At 41.3% G+C, this 22,920-nt stretch overlaps 1 pseudogene; it reads right to left on the bottom strand.

The window, feature by feature from the left end:
* Positions 1-10,722: 10,722 nt before the first annotated feature.
* On the bottom strand, positions 10,723-10,837 carry LOC111827112 (annotated as a pseudogene).
* Between the last annotated feature and the right edge of the window lie 12,083 nt (positions 10,838-22,920).

Below are 22,920 nucleotides of genomic sequence, written 5' to 3'. Positions count from 1 at the left end.
GTATAAGTCTTTCGTGATTTCTATAAAATTCATACTAAGAAAATGGCTGTGCAAATTGTTTTACTGTTTTGTCACTATATATTAAACCACTAGTGGCCTTGTGCACGAATTCATGCACATTGAAAGGAAATTAATTAGAAGAAATATTTTAATATTGTTATTCGCCCTTTCTCCATAATAGAAGTGTCAATCAAATTCATGATCAACAATGACAGATGGAAACACACGTGTGCGATTGGCTCCAGCAAGAGTTTTACATGTATCACTCATGTGCGAGTCAACTTAGCCTTTTATAGATATAGAATAAACTTGCTTAATTAGACCTGATTTCTCATTTAGCTAAAACTTTTTCTAGCCCAGTAAAACACCCCAACTTCTCTTTCAGGTAATTGTCAGCAACACAGCAGTAAATATCAACATGAAGCAGATTATTATTGTAGATCACGCATGGAGAACAAAGGGTAAAATATTTAGCTGCAGCAGTGTTTGACTATATTCTACACAGTGAGAAAACCTGAAGTCATTTTCAAGGTCCACCATTTCTTACTTGTTTTTAGTCGGGTCAAGTTTCTAAACTTTCTAAATCTCCATGTTCTGGCTAATGAAAAGAAAATAGGATTTCACCAAGTCTCCTATCTACCTACTCCAGGACTTCTATGAGGATCAAATGAAATGAGGCACAGGAAAACACTTCACAGACATTTGGCTAAAGTGTGAAATGTGTGTACCTGTCTCTAAAGCAAGTTGTGTTCCTGGGCTGAAGAAACTGAAAGGCTAATCATCACTAGGGAGAGGAAGCCAGGTGTTGCTACATGACATCATTACCCGGACGGAGACTTAGCATATTAGCCTTTTATATATATAGATGTCTCTGAAAATGAAAAATTAAGTGTTTCAATTTTATTTTTTTGGTCTTAATTGATAAAAATAATGTAATCTGACATTTATTAAGCACTTACTCTGTTCCATGCACTATGTTTAGCACTTTAAAAGCATATATGATTTCACTTAAGGCTTATAGAAGGATCAGAACATAGGTTTTATTAATCTCATTTTACTTGGAAACTGAGGCTTGGAGTGGGAGTGGCAGACACAGGAAGGGGCTAGACAGGGATTTGGAGTCAATTAAGGTTGTCCTCCCCCATGTGCTTTCAGTCACTCTGTGGCAATTAAAGCTACCATGCCCTTACTGTAGACTTTTATTGATCAATTTCCAGGGGAGAAAAAAATATTTTTGGCTGTTCATATGCTTTGCCATATTGCTTTCTGATGGTGTTGCAATAGTGTATAGTCCTTCTAGCAATGAAGAAGAGAAACAGTCTCTCCTTTACCTTGATAACATTGGATGTTATTTATATATATGTAAAAGCCTAAGTGACTGAATGACCAAACAACCGGTCAACCGGTCACTATGACACGCACTGACCACCAGGGGACAGATGCTCAACACACAGGATTGGGCTCCCTCCTGTCTGGATCGGGCCTGCAGGGATTGGGCTGAAACTGGCTCTCCGACATCCCCCAACGGGTCCCGGATTGCGAGAGGGCGCAGGCCAGGCTGAGGGACCCCACCAATGCACGAATTTGTGCACCGGGCCTCTAGTTATTTTATAAAGATGTTACCTGGGCAGGTGTAAAATCGAACCTTGGGTTTGCTCTGTGTATTTTTTTTTTTATTACAAATGAAGACACATATACTTTTTATATGTTTGCTAATTTGTCTTTCCTCCTACATGTGAATTGTGGTTAATATACTTTGCCCACTTATCTATTGGTGTTATGTTTTTCTTATGAATTTGAATGCTCTATTTATATTTTACACATAAAAAACCTTGTCTTTTATAGTGGATTCAAATATTGTCCTAGGCTGTGGTTGACCTTGTAATTTTTTTGTAGACTACACTTAAAAATAGCTTCATGATTAAAATGACCAATTTTGCAGTACTGCCGGATGACTCAGTGGTAATTTGATTATACAATATTATTTATCAAAACTAATTGAAGCTGACCATTTGAAATTAATTAAGGGTAGAACTTCCTCAAATCTAACAAGTCAAGTTCAAGCTTGGATGGAATAGGGAACATATTTCTGCCATTTTTTATCATCAAAGTCAGAGACACTTAAATAGAATAATGTAAGCTTATGTAACCTTTATGTTTATCTTTTAAAATAACAACTGACATTTATCTTAACAGAAACTGGCAGGGATATCTCTGGTTTTATGTTTTTAGCTATAAAAACATTTTAAAGCAAAGAATAGGGACAATATTTTATTTGAGACAACCTGAGTAACCTGAAAAGATAGATTATGTTGTTAACTCAGATTTAGTCTTCATTTTCCTCTTCCTGTACTTTCCCAAAACAAAAAATAAAAATTTTCTGAAATCTTACTAGGTAGTCTGCCAAACAGCCTCTGGGGACTATACATGACTATTCTCCCCTTAATTATAAAGGCTTTCTGAGGTGGCAATATCATGTGTATCAGAGTTATTTTTTCCTAATTTATGGTATAACCTCTGACTATATGCCTTAAAGTTGTGTGTTTTAGCAAACACACAACACACACACATAAACATTGAATCTTTTAAAATTCATTCACAGAGATTTTTTTATTTTTAAAAGAATTTGCTCTTGGTTAGTTACCACTGCTAACAAACACCCATTAGGTGGAGAGAAATGGTAGGGTTATGTGTTCCTCTCCCCTACCCCTTTCTCACTCCCTCCCTGCCCCACCACACACTGCTTCTTAAAGGTCTGACCCCCCAGATTGCTCTCAGTTCTCCAGGGTCCCTAAGAGCAACACCAGCAGCTGGGCTATAACCAGAGGCCACATATGCCTTTGGACAAAGTTACACAACCTCTCCTTTTTTTTTATGTAGGAGAACATTGTGTTTGGCCATCTTGAAAGTTTCTTTGCTGCAAATATGCAGATAACAAATCTGAATATAAAAATAAGTCAGGAAAATAAAACGTTTACAGAGCAGCGCCTGGCCTTTGTGAAGTGAGAGGCAATCATGGCCCATTGTCTTGAAGGCCATGGTTGGTATTTGCCCAACCACTTCTTTTTTCCACAAAAGTGGCAAGAAGCAGAGGCCTCCTGTTTCTCTTGGAGACCATCAACTTTTACACAAAGCTCTGCCACCAAAAATGGTTATGTACTCTTAGAACATCTGAGGGGGTTGCTGAGGTAAAGTTCAAAAACTGCAAGTGAGATTGGATAGGTTATATTTTACTTCCAACAGATGCTGCAAAATTGTTCAAAGTACAAAGTAGCTTCAGAAAACAGGATATCCCTGAACCATGGAGTTAATTTGACCCATGTGGTGTTCAGGATACCAAGGATTCAGTACTGAGACAAGTTTATTGCCAATGTTCATTTCTCTTCTCTCTTTTTCTTTCTCATTTTCTGATAAGTTATGCTATACTAGTATAAGCTATCCTTTGGCCTTCCTTCTCCAATTCTGACATCTTTACAGATGTTTTTCTTCCTGAACCGGTCCAACGAGCTGAGCTGATTGTATGCTTGGGGCTTGAAATGTCTCTAAAGTTAATCTCAACATTCACATATAAAAGCAGCTTACAAAGTCCTTTTTTGAAAAAGAGGAGTCAGAAATTGTCCTCTGTTGGGTGGTATTTTGTCCTGTTTTAGAAGCCAATTTATTTTAAAGAAATTTGCTTACTTTTTTTTTTAATCCTCATCCAAGAAGTGAGTATATTTTTTCCATTGATTTTTTTTTTTTTCAGAGAGAGTGGGGGGTGGGGGGGGGAGCGGAAAGGGGAGAGAAAGAGAGAAACATTGATGGGAGAGAGACACATCAATCAGCTACCTCCTAAACGTTCACCAACCAAGGATGGGGAACAAACTGGCAACCAAGGCACATGCCTGGGAATCAAACCGGAGACCCTCTGGTCCAAGGGCTGATGCCTCAACCACTAAGCAAAGCCAGCCAGGGCAAAATTTATTAACATTTTAAAAAATGTACCTGATCTTCATACATGAAGATAGGGGAGTAACTTATTGTAAAGACCCAAATGAATCTCATTGGAGGAAAAAGGGAGATAACTCATAATTCTTCAAATTTGAATTCAGCAGTTACTATTTGTTATATCAAAATAGTTGTTGTATTTTTATCATTACATTTTAGCTTCCCATAATTTTGGAACACCTCATCAGTAGTTCTTGGCAATTTTTAAAAATTTAATTTATTCAGATGACATTGGTTCACAAAACCATACAGGTTTCAAGTGTACAACTTAACAAAACATCATCTGAGCCCTAGCCAGTTTGCTCAATGGATAGAGCATCAACCTGCAGACTGAAGGGTCCCAGGTTTGATTCCAGTCAAGGGCACATGCCTGGGTTGTGGGCTCGGTCCCCAGTGGGGGCTGTGCAGGAGGCAACTGATCAATGATTATTTCTCATCATTGATATTTCTCTCTCTCTCTCTCTCTCTCTCTCTCTCTCTCTCTCTCTCTCTCTCTCCATTTCTCTCTGAACTCAATAGAAATATGTTTAAAAGAAACAAAAACAAAAAACACACACAAAAAATCCCAAATATCTGAACACTGCATTGTGTGCCCATCGCTCAAAGCAAAGTCTCTTTCTGTCCCTATTTATCGCCCATTGCCCACCTCTGCCTACCTCTACCCCTTCTTTCCCTCTGGCTATCACCACAGTGTTATATGTATATTTAATCCCTTCACCTTCTTTCATCCAGCCCGCCAACACTCCTTCCTTCTGACAGCTGTCAATCTGTTTCATGAATTCATGCCTCTGTTTCTATTTTATTCATTAGTTTATTTTGTTCATTAGATTCCACATATAAATGAGATTATATGGTATTTGTCTTTCTCTGACTGGCTTATTTCACTTAGCATAATAATTTCCAGGTTGATCCACAAATATTTTGTAGACCATAATATAGTCACTTATTTTCTCTGAGGTCTAGTAGATAGGAACATTTTCTGTCACAGGTTTTTTTCAAAACAATAAAGCTCAAGTAATACTGGAATATAAAATAAATGCCACATTGATTTAATAGTAGCTTTTAAATGAAGTGGAAGGATCTTTGTTTAATTAGTTCAGTCATTCATTTAGTAAGCATTTATTGCATGCCTGTCACATGCCCCAACTGGGAGAAACATCTGCCTGTCACTCTGTCATGCCATTGTGGCTGCCATTCTCTTGAGCTTGCACGACATGTCAAGCTTTGTGCTCAGGACTCTACACATAATTTTATTCAATCTTCTAAACAATCTGTCCAGGTAGGTATCATGCCTCTCATTTTAAACATCATGAAGCTGAGTCTTACATGGCTTATCTCTCTCAGCTGGTAGCAGTGGAGCAGGGTTGGCCCTACTTGGCCTAACTCCAAGTTTGGGCCTGGAATCACTTTAGGTCCCTGACAAGTTCTCCTTCAAAAGAATACTGAGACTGGAGTGAAGATAAGAGGGTTGAAACTGAGGTAATCATGAAAAGAGTAAACTAAAGTCACTTTATGGCCTTATTGTTGGTTTCACTGTGGCTGCTGATTTACTTTTAGACCATGTTATTGCACCCTGTTGTCACCTGTTAATTTACAAAGCCATCACTCCTGAATTTAAAACTGTATAAGTGTATTGTTCTAGGCCTCTGTACTCAGTCCCACTGGTCTCTAACACCTGAGTTTCCCAGGGCTTATGTAAATCTGACCGACCTCCTCCGAGACCTCCCTGACCGCTCAGGCTATGCTTCTCTCTCGTCTTAGATTTTTTATGCCTTTTGCTGCATGCTGCTCCAGAATCATTTTCCCTTGGGTGACCAGAGCAGGGTTTCTCTCATACACTTCTTTTGAATCCTCCATGGTACCTTGCATGTGGTATGTTCCTAGTAAATATGTGCTAAATGTAGGCACACCACTTACTGCTTTTGAGCAATCACGGAGGTGAAAGGGCTGGATAGTTTCATGATTTGTTCAGCTCTCTGAGAATAGCAAGATTGCGGCAGGTGGAAAGGCTCTACTGAAAACCACTGTTAGTTTGTTAATTTCCAAAGAGGCCAGCCTGAAAGAAATGAAGTCCACGGTTCATAAAGACCAGATAAATGTTGTATATGGAAAGTAAATGAGCAAATTCACTGTCAAATTCCAAATGGCAAGGAAGCATGGAAAGTCACAGCTTAAGTTCCTGAACAAACCTGTCACCGAGAGCCAGAGACAGAGCCTGTCAGAGCAACCATGTGTCACTTTAGAGACAGATTGCTCTCTGACATACAGCATTCATTCCCAGGCCCATCCCTTAAGACTAGAAGAAGGGTGAAAACTCACAAAACCAATTGCCATTTGACTGTACAGAAGTTTCCCTTCAATTTTAAGGGTATTTTAAAGCTGTGTAGATTCCCACCTATGAAAAAGAGTACTTGTCATGGGAGTCTTTTATGGGAAGTAAAATATATTTAAAAATCTACTCCAATTATATCATTTCATGTAATTTGGGGGTTTGCTCATGGCAGACATGTTATGAGTCAGATAGGGCATACCCAACTCATTTCTTTGTCATAAGGACTTCCCAAATCTGGCCTTGGCTGCTAAGTGTATCCATATTTAATCAATGTAATGGGGAAGTAAGAATTACCACACTAAATATATGCCAAAATATTCCAAGAGCCTCAGAGAGATAATGAGCTAAGGACAACAGTATACTGATGGACTGAAACTCGAAGTGGAATAAATAAACTCATTCATGACCTATCTGTTCAACAAACATTTATTGAACACCTACTGTTTGCCAAGTGCTGTGTTAGGTGCTGAAGAAACAATATGAAGTCAGACATACCCAGTATAGTGAAAAGGGCTGAGATGGACTTAGGTGCCTCACAATCCTTGAAGAGTTCCATGAATTAATTTCTGGAAAATCAACTTCATTAAGTCCTCAATTCATGACATCTCACACTGAAAAATCACATGCAAATAGAATATTGATCCTTTTATTGATAACTGAGGAAATGGCACCTGGTGTCTCTGAGCAGCCCTATTTACTAAACAAAGCCTTAAATTTTATTTTTCTTGCTAAAATGAGACATTAGTTTACTATGGGTCTTAGATGAAACTTAAGCAGGACAAAACTGAAACTTAAAAATAAAACCTCACTACTACAAAACATGGCATACTAAAAGGAATAATAGGTAGTAGTAATAATAATAATAATAAAGGTTTTAGAGGTAGACAGATCTAGACTCATATCCTTACCTCAGCTGTGTGACATAGGCTGAATTTCTTAGGTTGTGTCATCTGGGAGCTCTCAGGGAAGCAGCAACATTAGGAGTGATTTGGAATAAAGGACTTATACGGATTAGATTATTGCATGCTACTGCTGACTCCAAGCTTGGGGCCATCCTCTACTCACATTAGGTCAGCAGTTGGGGGGAAGGGGAGGGAGGAAATCTGGATGCAAATATGAGAGAGTGAGAACAAACGAACCCTCAGGGACAACCTGAAACCTGCATTTTCTCTCATTGGGTCACAGGAGGCCTACAGAAGGAGTTGGCATGCTTTGCCTTGGAGCTGCACGCACACCTAGTCCAGGTCTCAGAGAAGCTGAGGTAGGAGATTTGGTGGGAGCTGAAGGAGCTGCTGGCCACATGCTGCTCGTCACCCACAAGGCAGGCCAGCAGGTCACGGGCACACATTACAGTGGCACCTGGTGTCCTACACTAACCATCAGAGTGTCATGGCTGTTGCTTCGCTCTGTCTTCCAAATCCAATGCAAATTTCTCCTGGCCAGGTCTCACCTAGAATCACACTGGGAGGAGAATTCTGAGGCATAGTTTTAGCTTAGCTCAGCCTCTGATGGGAAACATGTATTGCATCACAGCCCCAGAGCAGACTCTTTCATCTTCTTTACTTTTCTGTCCCTCCTCCCCCTCCCCCACTCCCACCCCCCTGCCCTTTCACACTTTCACAAATATCTGTTGAGTACTGACTGTTCTTGCCCATGGATATCATGTTCTTCATTCACAGGATCTCAAGGAAAGCATTCTGAGAGACCCACAGGTGGGGATTGTGGCATGGTAAGGTTAAAAGGCTGCCCCCAGGTTTCCCATGTCCCATCTCTGTCCATTCTGCCATGGAAAAAGTCCAGTCTCATTTTCATAAAGGCCAAAACAAAGGCCAGTGTCCAAAGATCTGTGCCATTGGTCCGGCACCAGCAGTCTCAGCCCCCATCCAGGTAGCTTAACGCTGTTCCTGGCAGCAATCTGTTGCTCTGCTGCTGTGCCCAGGCTCCCACCTGGAGCCTGTGTTTGGAGTCTGTTCAGCTGCTGACTGGATGGCTGCTAAGGCCACACGGTTGTTAAGGAAAGAGAACATGTGAATGAAAGGGGCAAGAGCATGTAATCCAGCAAGTGAGAGCAAAAGTTCTTTGTTAGGATTATATTATTTGGGGCTTGGGAAGGACCAGGTGCCTTTTCAAACTAACCAATCAACTTCCTAAGCTTTTCTGAGCTTTTGATGGATCCACCCCCTAACCAATCTATTTCCTAGATCTTCCTGGGTTGCGTCTTTCATCCAATCTGATCCTTCTCCCAGGCTTACCTCCCCCTTTATTGTTCTATCCCTCCTCCCAATAATCTGCAAGAAAGACCAGTGGCTCCCTGAGGAGTGTGTGAAGTTGTAACTTCCTGGTAAAGCAAGCAGGCTTCTGCTCCCTAGTTTATTATGCTTAATAATATCCAATTCCCTTTGCTCTCTTCCTCTATTCATATGTAGCTACCTATGCTAACACTATGTTCCAGATACTATATTGGGTTCAGTGGAAAAAAATTGTGGGATGAAACAGACATGGTACCTACCCTCATGACTCTTATAGTCTAATGGGTGGGAGAATTAATTAAATAATCACACACATCAGTGTAAAATTTCAACTATGGTTAGTGCCATGAGGGAGATGGTATGTGGTATTTTTGAGAATGCACAAAAGGAGGATTTCACCTAAACTAACAAAAATACCTGAAACTTGATGATTAAAATATCACTTCTCTAAAAGCTACAGATTTATTTAAAAGCACTGATGATACTATTGATTCTTGTTGTCTCCTAAGGGCACTCTCAGACCATCATTGTCATGAATACAAAATCATCATAGCAGACCAGAAGGAGGAGGGCCAAAGATTATATCAAAATTTGAGTTGTGTTATCTGACAAGTTAACTTTTTAGGGAATTCCAGTTCATGTACTGACAGAGAGCTGAGTCATATAGAAGGGGGAATAGAATGGAAAGGTCAAGTGGCAACACCCATGTTGCTTACCCAGTAGGACATCCCATTGAATGAATCATTTTTCAACTATAAGACCTGGTACAATTCAGATTACTATACAAAAGTGGCACCTCAGTTACTGAACAGATAATTTAAATATGCTCCAACATTTTGTAAATGATGAACACTTTTTTCAAGATAGCATACAAATGAAAACATAATGCATGCTACGTAAAGACAGGAACTTGTTTTCAGTCTGTAGCCCTGACATTGTCCCTGCCATGGGGTAGGTGCTCATTATGTGTCCTGACAGTTAGGGCTGCTGTAACAAAATACCATGGACTGGGTGGCTTTTAAACAACAAAAATGTATTTGTCACAGTTCCAGAGGTTGGCAAGTCCAAGATCAAAGTGCTGGCAGTTTCAGTGTCTGGTGAGTACCTGCTTTCCTGTTCATAGATGGCCATCTTCTTGCTGTGTCCTCACGGTGGAAGTACCAAAGGATCTCTCTGAGATCCCTTTTATGAGGGCACTAATCCCATTCATGTGGGCTCCACCCTTATAATCTAATCACCACCCAAAGGACCCCCCACCTCCTAATACCATCATAGTGGGCATTAGATTTGAACATATGCATTTGGGGGAGAGGGGCACAAACATTCAGTTTGTAGCAGTAAGTTGAATGAATGAATCCATCTAATGACTAGTTTGGTATCAGGACTTGCCTCATATGTCAGGTATTCTGTAGCAAATGTTTCATTTTCTTCCAACAACACGAAGAGTGTAAAAGATTTCACACTTGAGACAGGATTTGCCCAAATCAAGGTTTTCCTGTACCCGGGGTCTTCCATTGCCCTGAGTGCTAAGCTGGCTTTGACCCTCAGTTCTGCAATAACCCTTAGGTTCTTTGTACTTCAGTGGGGTGAGTTGTCCAGTGTTGACTCAGCCCTCAGTCACTACCTCTGAGTCTTGCACACCCCAAACTCAATTTTGGTTTGTCCTGACACTCAGTTTGCAGAGTTGGTTTTCTGTTTTTTGGATCTTTGCTCTATCTCTGATTTTACTCTCACTACCCATTCCCCATTCGACTATAGTTGTCAAACCTCCAGTATATAAAGGACCAGCATGTTAGCTGAGGACCAGCAGGCTCAAACAACACATGGGGAAGTTGCCTGATGGGTACAAGCCTGCCACCAGCATGGTAGGTGTTGCTGAGTGGTGCCATCATAGACGACTCAGGAGTGATGTTCCAGAGCCATGTTCTCTAGATGCCGAGTGCAGGGGCTAGTCCTATTTCCCAAAATTCTTTTGAAATTAGATGCTAGCTTAATTTTTATAAATAATACTTTTGCTTAAAAGATAGAGAAGTTTTCTGATTATAAAAGTAAAGCATGTTTATTATAATTTGGAAACACAAGACGTTATTGAGAAAGCACATTATCTGTGACTTACCACCTAGAAATAATCACTGTTAACATTTAGACCTCGTTTAAAAAGCACAAGGTGGGAGCCATGACTTATGTGGTGTGTGTGGGCTTAGAAGCCATGGGGAGTACTTTCTTCCTAATCAAGGGGACTGCCAAATTTGTCTCCTTCAGACAGCTAGGTCTAGGGCTGGACATTATAGTCCTGGTTGTGAGCCATCCTCCCTGTTGTTGTCAAAGCATCTTCCTAAAGCACAAATCCCATCTGTCACTTCCCTGCTTAGGCTGATTCCCATTGACTTCCTGAGCTTTTCAGATAAAGTTCATCCTTTTAGCATGACACACACGCTTCCTTCTCTTCTCTTCTCATCTCTTCTCTTCTCTTCTCTTCTCTTCTCTTCTCTTCTCTTCTCTTCTCTTCTCTTCTCTTCCCTTCCCTTCCCTTCCCTTCCCTTCCCTTCCCTTCCCTTCCCTTCCCTTCCCTTCCCTTCCCTTCCCTTCCCTTCCCTTCCCTTCCCTTCCCTTCCCTTCCCTTCCCTTCCCTTCCCTTCCCTTCCCTTCCCTCCTCCCCTCCCCTCCCCTCCCCTCCCCTCCCCTCCCCTCCCCTCCCCTCCCCTCTCCTCTCCTCTCCTCTCTTCTCTTCTCTTCTCTTCTCCTCTTCTTTTCTCTCTCTCTCTCTCTCTCTCTCTCTCTCTCTCTCTCTCTCTCTCTCCCTTTCTTTCAGCTTCATGGAGGTATCACTTACATACAATAAAATTCACCGATGTTACACATACATTTCAATGAACTTAACAAGTGTGTTTTTCCATGGCGCCACCACCACTACAATTAGGATATAAGACAATTTCCTCATGTCTCTTTGATTTGGCCCCCTTCCCATATCTCTGTCCCTAGAAACGATCTATCTGCTTCATGTCACTCTAGTTTTGCCCTTAAAAAGGATTCTATATATATAAAAGCCTAAGCAACTGGCCGACCGGCTGGTAGCTATGAGGTGCACTGGCCACCAGGGGCCAGACGCTCAACATAGAAGCTGCCCCCTGGTGGTCAGTTTGCTCCCACAGTGGGAATGCCGCTCAGCTGACAGTCGGGTGCCAAACAGAGACCACAGTGGAGAGGCAGGAGTGGCAGATGCAGCAGGGCTGGGATGAGCAGGAGCGTCAGGCAGGAGTGGCAGGCAACGTTGGACTGCCAGTTTTGGCCCAATCCCCACAGGCCATGCCGACAGACCCCACCGGGCCTCTAGTTTTATATAAAAGGAACCATAGAGAATGTAGTCTTTTATGTCTGGCTTCTTTTCAGTTATCATAATGCTTTTTATATTTATCCATAATGTTTTGGGTATCAGAAGTTTGTTCTTTTTAACAGTTGACTAGCATTCCATTGGGTGGACATATCACAATTAGTTTATCTATTCACCAATTGATGGGCATTTGGGTTATTTCCAGTGTTTCCCTATACTGAATACAGCTGCTAGGAACATTTGTGTACATGTCTTTGTGTGAATGTGTGTATGCATATATCTCAGGTAGATTCTTAGGAGCAGGGTTGCTTCATTGCATGCTAAGTGTGTGTTCAGCTTTATAACAATCCTTCAAGCTGTTTTCTACAATGGCTGTACTATTTTATGTTCCTTTTACTAGCATTTGAGGATTCCAGTTGTTCCACATCCTCACTAACATCTGGTATCGTCCGTCTTTTAATTTTAATCATTCTAGTGGGTTACCCAAACTTTTTAAGCCCACCCTCCAGTGGCCCCCTCCTGCTCCAGTCATACAATTTAGCTGACTACAGTTGCTCTCTCACGCTGTTCCCTCAAGTGATCAGCTTTCCTATGGGAGCTCTCTGCCCTTCTTAAGGTTGAACAGGGGTCCTAGCTCTAACACTCACAGTATCCTATGCACATCCACCCATTCTGTTTGTTGTGTTTTTCCCCCTGGCCCTCTTTCAACTCAAAGTTCAGTGCAAGAGTGAAGAGTGGGAAGTTTACCCAGTGTTTACCACAGAGTAAATGAACTGCGTCCAGCACGGCCAGCGGTGAATTTGAGGAGGGGCGGTGAAGGATTAAAGAAGACAGACAAGAGAATACAGTTGGGACCAGGTAGATCACTGGGCCTGGATGAGGAAACAGTGACCCTGCCTATAAGCTGAAGTTTTCTTTTATAGTCAGATCACACAAAGCAAAACAAGGGCAAGATGTTTACAATGTTCTTGCAAATTTCAAATCTGCTTCTTTCCTGTTGTTGCCATTCTCTGAACTCTATCAAGCCTTATTTAGGCAGCACTTGCTGCACCCCTTGCAGCCCACATCTAGAACTGCAGGGTCACACTATAAGGTCAAGCTTACAACCATAGCCTTTTGGTTATAATTGTGCTGAGAGGGCTTTGCCTTCCAAGCTGGGACTTGTATGTGGCTTTGCCACAAGTCAGTCTGAGTCCTGAACCTGTCCAAACGCTATAGCCGCTCTCCACAAGTAAAGATTATTTGTTGAGTGAAAGAATGAACAAAACAATCTTTAGACTTTAATATGTTTCTAATTGACAGGACACATCTTTCATCAAAACATGACTCAGAAGACATCCTTTAAAGAATGCATTTGTATACATCTTCCTCCCAGGGGTGTCTTGCTTTCATTTGCAAGAAAGCCAGTGAGACATCCAGCCCCAGACTAGGAGATGCAACATGGAGTGGGCATTAGTTCTGACTTTACTTTCTCTGCCCATCGAAGCCATTCCCTCATTTAAAAGTGTTTATTAAACAGTCAGCATGTGCAGGCACTTTGACTGGGTTCTGAGGGTCCCATGGCAGAATGGCTCCAGGGAAGGGGGAATGTGAGTGGGACACTCAGGCAGAGCCGTGGGGGAGCAAATATAACTGGACAGATAGAGAGCTAGGGGAAAGGCATTCCTGGTCACAGAGTTTCTGCTCACAAAACTGAAAGGTGGGTCTAGTCTGGCCCTGGTTAGAGCAGAGGGTCCCTGGTGAGAACTGCAGCAGTTATCTGAGGGGTGCATGCCAATTGGGCGAAGCTCTAGAATGCTTAGTGGAGGGGATTGCATTCTTTGTTACAAACAAGGGGCTGGAGGAAGGGTGGGGGCAGACTCCTGTATTTATTTTTAACAGGGAAGTAACATGATGAGGTTAGTATTTTAGGAAAAGATTCTGATAACCATTTGAGGCAAAGGGCAGGGAGACTGAGCCAGCCCAGAAGCCATCTTCAATGTTTTTGCTAACCAGCACCAGCTTTCTGGGCTCCTAGATACTGTCCACCCCCGCCCCGCCCCCCGAAATATTTCACAACTTTAGCAGCCGACCTGGTCTCCATTCCCCAAGTCTGTTTCCCCAGGATGTTTGCTGATACCCTAAGTCTGTTTCTGATGATACATGGTCTTCCAATGGGATGGCTCTCTCTCTCTTTCCAGCCCCATTACCAAAGAAGGCAAAGCTATTGTGGAACACGTCTACAGTAGTTTTATTTAACCATACTAGTTATCCATCAGATAAGAAAAATTAACATTGGCAAAGTGATTTAGAATTTACTGTACACTTAGGAGGTCCTAGATAGCTGGAAATGTGACTTTCAATAGGCACCTTGTAAAAGTATGTGTATGACCACCCAAGACTATGCTCTGTAGCAGGTCACCAGGCCCTCAAGGGGAGGACCTGTCCAAAGTTCTGCTTGTTGGAAGTGGGGCGAGACACTGGTGACTAGGCACAGGGACTGGGGCAGGGGTCATTCCAACTGGGAACTTAAATGGTGCCCTCTGCCCCACTCCATTTTTAATCTCTTCTCAAAGGTCACAGGCTTCCTCTTGGAACCTACCATATTTTCAGGAAATAACCATCTTCACCTCTTATACTGGGAAATCCTCACTAGAGGGTCCCATGTGCAGAATATTCTGTGAAGATCCCCCTTAGGCAACGTGGGCTTTATTGCTTTTCAGATGGTTGGAAACAGCATCCAGCTGGTGTGGGTGAGGAATGCAGACCTGTCAGCCAGGAGCACCTGGTGGTTCTCTTATTTTGATGGTCTTCACCATCACCTTTTTGTTTATATGCTGTTAGAGCAAATATAAAGCACTATAAATTCAAATAAATTCAAGAGGGTACCAGCCCACAAGGCATTCAGAGTTCCTGCACAGAACCCTGGGTCTGGAGCCGCCTCATCTAGTCCTTCTGATGGGGACTGGTTAGTCCCTGGTGAGGCTCCCAAAGGAGGTGGTACAGCCTCAGACCTGGACCCATGTTTCCTTTTTTTTTTTTAATATTTTTTTATTGACTTTTTACAGAGAGAAAGGGAGAGGGATAGAGAGTTAGAAACATCGATGAGAGAGAAATATCGATCAGCTGCCTCCTGCACACCTTCCACTGAGGATGTGCCCGCAACCAAGGTACATGCCCTTGACCAGAATCGAACCCGGGACCTCCCAGTCCTCAGGCTGATGCTCCATCCACTGAGCCAAACCAGCCAGGGCCTGGACCCATGTTTCCTGATAAGCCCGTCTTCTCTCTTCAAATCACCACCTCAGCTTCTTTCTCTCTGTTCTCACTCAGAATGGAAAACAGCTGGCTAACATCCTTCCTTCTTACAGATGGTTACTGAATTCTGCCCTTTGCATTTTCCCTCCGTAGCTTGTAGCCCTTTGTCACTTACTGGGCAGCTGAGGTACCGTGTCAGCATGAAAACTCATAAGCTTCCATTTTGTTCCACTGCCTCAGCTCCTTCTTGGAAGCAGGTGGCCTCTCCATGATGAATATATTAAAAAGAAGGAAAAAATTCCTGATTTGTTGTTAGACCAGCTTATTATTAGAGATATAGTTCTCATTCTAGTTAAGTGTATTCTAAACCACACGAAGGAGCTTCATGTGTGGAAAGTAATTTTTCTTCAGTGATTGAAAAATGCAAGTTCCCAGGTAAATCAATTAGCCAAGTAAGGGAGATATAAATATTGCTTAGTTATGCAGATGCAAAGGTATTTCCTCTTTCCAGAGTGCAATAAGTCCTGGATAGTGGAGGTAGGAGCAGAAAAAGCTGCATTTAAGAGACCTAACCCTCCCCCTGAGGCAGAACTGCCTTGGCAGTGGTGAGCTGCTCTGGGGAGCAGGTGTGCATGGAGAAGTGACATCTAGCTAACTCAGGAAGAAACCATCAGCAATTAGTGATGCAGGAGTGATTATCAAAAACATTCAGGCCTGGCAGCAATGTCTGAGGGGAGGAGCCTTAGGACGAAGACAGAGCATTTCCAAATGTGGTCTCCAAATTAAAATATTAATTTCAATGACTTTAGATTAATTGGTATCAATTCCCATGGGGAGAGGAGAGGAATGAGGAGGAGAGAGATGGATAAGAGGACTCAGATATTTGTAAAGTAAATGAAAAATTATTTGTTGAAATTAGACCAGGCTCGCGAGGCCTTTGACTGCTGGAAGATGCCAGTTTGTACCAGGCTGGTTACCTATTTAAATTTTGGTAGCTTGAAAGGCTTTTTACAAACCTCTTTTGCAGGGTTGATTTTAACATAAATCTTGAGCAAGCATAGCATGTAAAACACCACTCAGGCCATTACAGTTATGTTAAGGTTTTATTTTCTCTCGCCAGGGGGATTTCTCTCTCTGCTGGCATATATGTGCCTGCCAAAACCATATAAAAAGCCTTCATGGAGAAAAGTTTCCAGTGGCAGCAGCCAATTCAGTTCTTTCCCAAATCTGAAGGTTAGCATAAGGCCTGGAGACTGGTAGGAAATAGGTGTCAGAAAAGATGCTGAGTGAGGAAAGCTTGAAGGGAAGATGAATGCATTCAGTGTCCAGTGGTCCCAGGCTTCGGAGGAAGGATGCAGACGCTTCCATTTATCACAGCTAAAGCTGAACAGACACAGAAGCTCCTGGTGTCTTTCAGTGACGTTTATCTGCTCATCTGTCAGGAGTTGTTTTCTGTCAACAGTGAGAAGCTGCTAAAAAGCAAAACCGAATCAAACCTTGTAATTCATAAAAATTACTATGTACATTTGCACTTTATTCCACACATTTCTGCCAACACGAGTCATCCTGTTTCCCCTCCCCTTTTAAAATGAGGAATTAGAGAGGAACATATGGGAAAACGATTATTTATAGTAATGGCTTTGATGAAACACACACATGCGCACACAGACACACCCTTCCTGTGGCATTTACAGTAACACAAACTTGTCCTGAGCTGGCTTATATTTTTATACTGTGACATGGGCCATATATTCAGGACCATTGAGACAGATAAGAATTCGGGAAGAAGCCTTTGTTCAGCTCATGGCAGTGTTCACAGGACAATGGACTGCGATTGATATATGCAAATGTGTCCTTTTATCATTACTGAAAGTGACCTTTATGATTAGATTGAAATAGCAACATCAATACCTGGGTTAATATGACTTATTGGCCTAAAGGGAGGGAGCATGTTCTCTAGCAAGATTTAAAAACTAGGAAGTAGACATGTCAAATTCTAACCTTCACCACAGCCCCAGAATTCTTATGTGATGCAAGAGAAAACTTTCACCTCTGTAGGACTTGTTTGCTATCTCTGGAAATCAGAGAAAACTGCCTTTTTCAGGAATGTTATGAGCCTTTATTAAGATTTTCACAAAAAAGTCAGAAGAAATGTCTAAAGTAATATCATGACCTATCAGCTCCCCACACAGAACTCTTTTCAGATTATTCTAAGTCCCACCCAGTGCAATGGGCTGAGTCAGGTCAGATCCAGAGATGTGCATATCAATAAAAATCATTATTGCCCTGACTGGTTTGGCTCAGTGGATAGAGCGTCGGCCTACAGACTGAAGGGTCCTGGGTTCGATTCCAGTCAAAGGCATGTACCTTGGTTGCAGGCACATCCCTAGTAGGGGGTGCAGGAGGCAGCTGATTGATGTTTCTCTCTCATCAATGTTTCTAACTCTCTATCCCTCTCCCTTCCTCTCTGTAAAAATAAATAAAATATATTTAAAACAAAATAAAAATCATTATTAAATGGGGGTGGGAGATGGGCAGAAAATGGGGATGTAATGTATGACACAGGAGATACAGTCATTAATATCATAATTATGTATGGTGATGCATGGTTACTAGACTTACTGTGGGTGATCACTTAGTAAGGTATATAAATGTTGAATCACTATTTTATATGCCTGAAACTCATATAATATTGCATGTTAAGTATAATTAAAAATATACCTAAAATTTTTTTTTTAAAAGTTCATGTTTCCTGCAAAAACAGTTCTGTTGTAGCTAAATACAGAAAACAAATAAGAAGGTGATTTCCCTGAAGGAGTGGTGTGGCCTCACCAGCACATGCCCCCTCCAGCCATCCCCCAAGCAAGAGAGCATAAGTTTAGCTGTAGTTTAATTGCTCTTTTCCATACTTAGCATTGTTATTTATTTGCCCTGTGATGACATTTACATTTTTTAAATGCCTGAAAATAACTTGACCAGTTTCTCCAAGTCCACATGTACTAAGAATAAGGGGAGGAAGACACAAAACGAAGTAAGCGTGTGCTGACAAGTGCCGTGCAGTCACTAGCAAAGCAAGCAAAGATGAATGTGAATACATTTTTTTTAGTGAGAGCTGGATTTCAAAAGAAAAAAAAATTAAAATATTATCATTTAAAGAAAGAGAGCACCAGCTGCTGTTAGGGACTCCAGAAACTTTTTAGTTAAAAGAAAAAAAAAAAGTAAAGACAAAATTTGCAACTGGGTGAATATCTATGCAGTTTACTCTTAACCTTTTGCAAATAAAGAGGCATTTGAAAGTGCTACTGAAGTGTACTCATCAAAAGAAATTTACTTCACCTTGTTAAAATATTGTTCTATGTAAAAGAGGCATTTGGCTGTGTTTGCCATCTATAGGGTTACAATGGTTAAGTAATTGCTTAGAAAGTAATTATTATTTCAGATTTCATGTATAATGAATTCTTTTTCTTAATTTGAGAAATTGTGAAGAGAAAGTGAGATTCTCTAGTAAACTGATTTTTTAAAAAGCCCTCAACAGTTGTTGTAACTCGCCAGCTCTCAGCAGCAACTGAGGAGCAGGTACCAGAAGGTGAAATGTGAAACCCATGGGACAGTCAAGTGAGGTGATGTCTGCCCTTGGTTCCCAACATGAAATCACCATAAAAACATGACTTTCTAGAAGCAGGGCATAAATGGATACTTTGTTCCATTAAAGCCTTTAATATTTCTCATAGGAAGTTGTGCATTTGAGCAAATGTCTCACTCAAGTATGTAAAAGTAAATGTGTAACTTTCTGAAATTTGGAGGAAACAGGACCTGTCTTTATTTCAGAACTTCTGTCACAAATGACTAGACAAGAAGGTGATTAGAAACTGAGGGGAGAAAAGGACAGGTGGTCAGTGGAGGTATTGGCTGAATAGAGGACATGCAAGCACCACAGAGCTCCCATATATAATGCAGACGTCAGTAAAGATTTGTTGTTTGGATGGTTGACTGGATGGACCTAATGAAAGGTTTTATGATCATAAAGAAAGGCCAGTCAATGCTTTTTTCTTGTGCTAATCCCCCCCCACCCCCGCCACACACACACAATGATAGGGAAAGGGGGAATTCTGATTAAGTTGATTAATATGCCCTAAATGAACCACTTAATTTCAAAAAAGTGTTCAAAGGCCTTAATAGCATTCACACCACACAGACCAATCCAACCAACCATGATTTATGTGATTCTTTGGTGAGTCATAAAGCCCTTTAGGATATTGCAGTGCCTGGGGATCATTTGTCATTGCAGGGCTCAACAAAAGCATTCTGTAAACTCTGGTTTTCAGATAACTTTTATTCTTTAAAAATAGGAATTTATCTTACTTACCTTTTAATCCTTGCTTTTAGATTATGAAACATGCTATTATCTAATCTATGCTTGAAAAGTTGACAGGGGAATATTGCAGTAGGGGCTACCACAGCGTTGACCTTTGTTGATGGGTTTGACCTTTGCTAAGTGGGATTCTACTCAGTGGGCTTCTGGGGGCTTGGAGAAAGGGACCCTCTGGAAGTGAGAAGAATTGGCTGATTCAAGCCACAAGCAAAAACACTAAGGTTTTTGGAATTTGTGTTGTTGAATTTCCCTTTCTGACCTTGATTATATTTACAAGTTGATGGGTTAGACATCTTTTTTTTATTATGCTTTCAAAACTTTTTCTTTGTTCTTTAAACACATTTTTAAGAAGTTTCCATTATTATGTGTGTGTTTTTAATTTAGTAAGACATCACTTATTCACAATATCCAAGAAGCTGGGAATGACTTTCTCTTACTTCCCCATCCCTGTCTCTTTCAGACAGAGAACACACTCATCAGCATGCTTTTCCTGAATTCTTGGTCCAATAAAGCTTTTTTTTTTTTTTTCCTGAGTTGCATCCAAGATCCTCCAAAGAATACTTTGCCTGAGGGTCTGCACACAGTTTATCTGTCAAGAGAAATCAGGCTGGAAGCCATTAGGCAAAGAGGAAGGTTTTAGGAAGATATTGAGCAAGGAGGCAAGGTGAAGGTGAAGGAAAACTATGTCTGACATGTTGTTACGACACTTTCAGATGGAATTCTAGTCCCAACAGAAAACCCATCAGAGATAGGCACACCAGGTTCTGCAAAGCTGTTTTTCTGTTCCTGGAGGTGAGAGTCTGCATATCATCTTCCTGGGAGAAAATTCTCATTGGAAAGTTGGTGTGTGGGGCGAATAGTCAGCTGGAACTTTTTACCTGCTGTGTTTCCTGTTGCTTTAACCCAGAGCCTGGACTTCTGAGGTAGGCCCACCAGTTCTATACAATTACAATGTTCTCTTCACTCTATTGCTTTCTATAATGGCCTGAAAAGGCATTACTTCATCTAGGGCACCATCTGATCCCATTTGTTCCTACTTTCTTGGAACCTACCTTGTTGTACCTACAATCAAATTATAACCCCAAAAGGTTGACCTTGCACTGACATATTAAAGTAGACATGGCTGACCTTGCTCTGAGACATCATGTGAACATATAAGAAAGGAAGTTTGAAAGCATCTGTGATGTTAGATTATTGTATGGAAATGGATTTAATGATTCCCTCTAATTAATAAATTAGGACTATCTGATGAATACCCACAGTTCTGAATGATCTGGGGGAACATATACACTTCCTATGTGCTAAGTCCTAAAACCAGTGCATAACATATTGTTATTTCAGTTAATCACTAAAACAACCATGTATATTATCCTATCCACTTTCTATAAATGAAATCTCAGAAGCTGTCCAGGGTCATGATGCAGAGCTTCGATTCAACCTCAGATCTAAATGATCTTAAAGTCAGTGCCCTTCTCACGATGGGGAGTGGAAGAAGAACTTGGAAGCTTTCCACTTAGAAGTGCAGTGTGTACTCTGAAGACACGCATCTGCCTATAGGCAGCAAGCAGAGAATAGAGGCCCCGACCTTTAGCGCAGTGGTCCCCAGGGGGTGGCCATGCCTCCTCCGTGCTGTCAGTCCTTCGGTTCTGGCATGATATTACAATTATCTTTCATGCTAGCTCATAAGCCCCTTTAGTTCATTTTTTTTTTTTTACACCATCAGTGGCTCACACAAAGCTTCACACACAGGAGCTCAATACAATCCTTTAAATGAGAGATTATGTTGCAGATTCTGTATAATCAAATCCTAGAGGTCTGCCTTTTCCACTTATCTAGAGATCTTGTTTCTTGGCAGCATTTCTGTCTCAGGCTGGGTTTATAGGCGTCTAGGACACCTACTCTGACAGCCTCCACTGCCCATGCAGCCCTCTCCCTTCCTTCGCTCATGGTTATGGCTGCTCCCTGCACCAATATCAGGGCTGCTATTGACATCTGATTCACATGTTTCAATTGATTTTGCCTGGGTGAGAATTCTGGCTGGGAACAATGAATAAATACAAATAAGTGAGGAAATAAAAATGACAAAAAAGTGGAGGGACAAAAAGCTTCGACATGCTATTTTTTACAAATAAAGTTATAAATGCTGAATTGACATTCACCCAATGAGAAAGTGAATCTACATCTGGCACGATCACTGGCAATTGTGATTTAATTCAGCCAGGAGAAGGCCCACCCAATCAGACCCAGTGTCACCAGACTTAAGAAATCTGCTCAGTGGTGTTGAAAATGCAGAAGTAAAAATTCAACTACAGGTGAACCTACAGCTTTCTCCATAAATGCAAGGCTTTAAAAGCTGCCAGGCATTACCCTACCTGCTTACTCTGCAGGTGGCAATATCTAGGAGCCCAGCTACCATGAGAAAGAAGAATGAATTTTGTGCTTAGACCACTTTGTGGACATCTGTCCCATTATTTTCTGTGAGTGCTCTTTGGAGTGCAAACGTTTGTCTACTTACCCACACCAGAGAAGGCCCAAAGAAATCAAACCTTAAACCTTGAGAACAAGTTGTCTATACCCCCCTTGGGAGGGGTTGTAGTGAACTCAGGCGGAAGTGGCTAACCAGCCAACTTCCCAGCTCCCCTGCCTTGGAGCCTCACTCCAAGGAGCTTCTTCTTTTTTTTTAAAAGGGAATGAATTCCCAGAGTAAGAGATAGTGAGTAAGTTGTCTAAGATACAACAAAGAAAATGTTGAAAGTCAAAAGTCTTTCCCTCAATTTCAAGGCCATCATTCTTTTAAAAAGTTAGAATTTATTTTGTATTTGCAAAAGATACAACAGGGTATATAATCTAGAGGAAGTGTCTCTCCCACCTCTGTCTCAAAGTCATGTACTTCCCCTCCCAGAGGCAATCACTGAAACTGGTTTCTTGTGTTTTCTCCTAAAGATTATATATCTACAAGCGAGGATATATATCTCACAAATGGGATTATCCTCTATGTACTGTTGGGCACCATGACTTATTTTTAAGATAAACTCTTATTTATTTACCTTCCCTTTCTACCTGAATTTAAATTTTCAATTTTTGCCACTACAAACTTCAGTGAATGTGCAGAATTCTTTCACATGACTTTCACTATTTATGTAGGATAAATTCCTATCACAAGGATTGGTATGTTGAAGGAGTAAGTTCTAAATACCATCACTCTAAGATATAGGTATACAGTGGGTGCTACCCACCTTATCCAGCCTCATGTTTATTCTTGGCCTCTAAATCTACACCCTAGCCACACAAAATCACTTGAATGTGCTGTGTTGTCTCCCTCCTCTTTATCTACTACTAGAGGCCTGTTGCATGAATTCGTGCGCTGGTCGGGTCCCTCAGCCTGGCCTGCGTGATTGGCTCACCAACATCC

Source organism: Myotis lucifugus, unplaced genomic scaffold (genome assembly GCF_000147115.1).
Source record: "Myotis lucifugus unplaced genomic scaffold, Myoluc2.0 scaffold_132, whole genome shotgun sequence".
In the NCBI taxonomy this organism is placed as follows: domain Eukaryota; kingdom Metazoa; phylum Chordata; class Mammalia; order Chiroptera; family Vespertilionidae; genus Myotis; species Myotis lucifugus.
The sequence above is the reverse complement of the archived record's forward strand: the minus strand, read 5'-3'. Positions and strand labels throughout refer to the sequence as shown.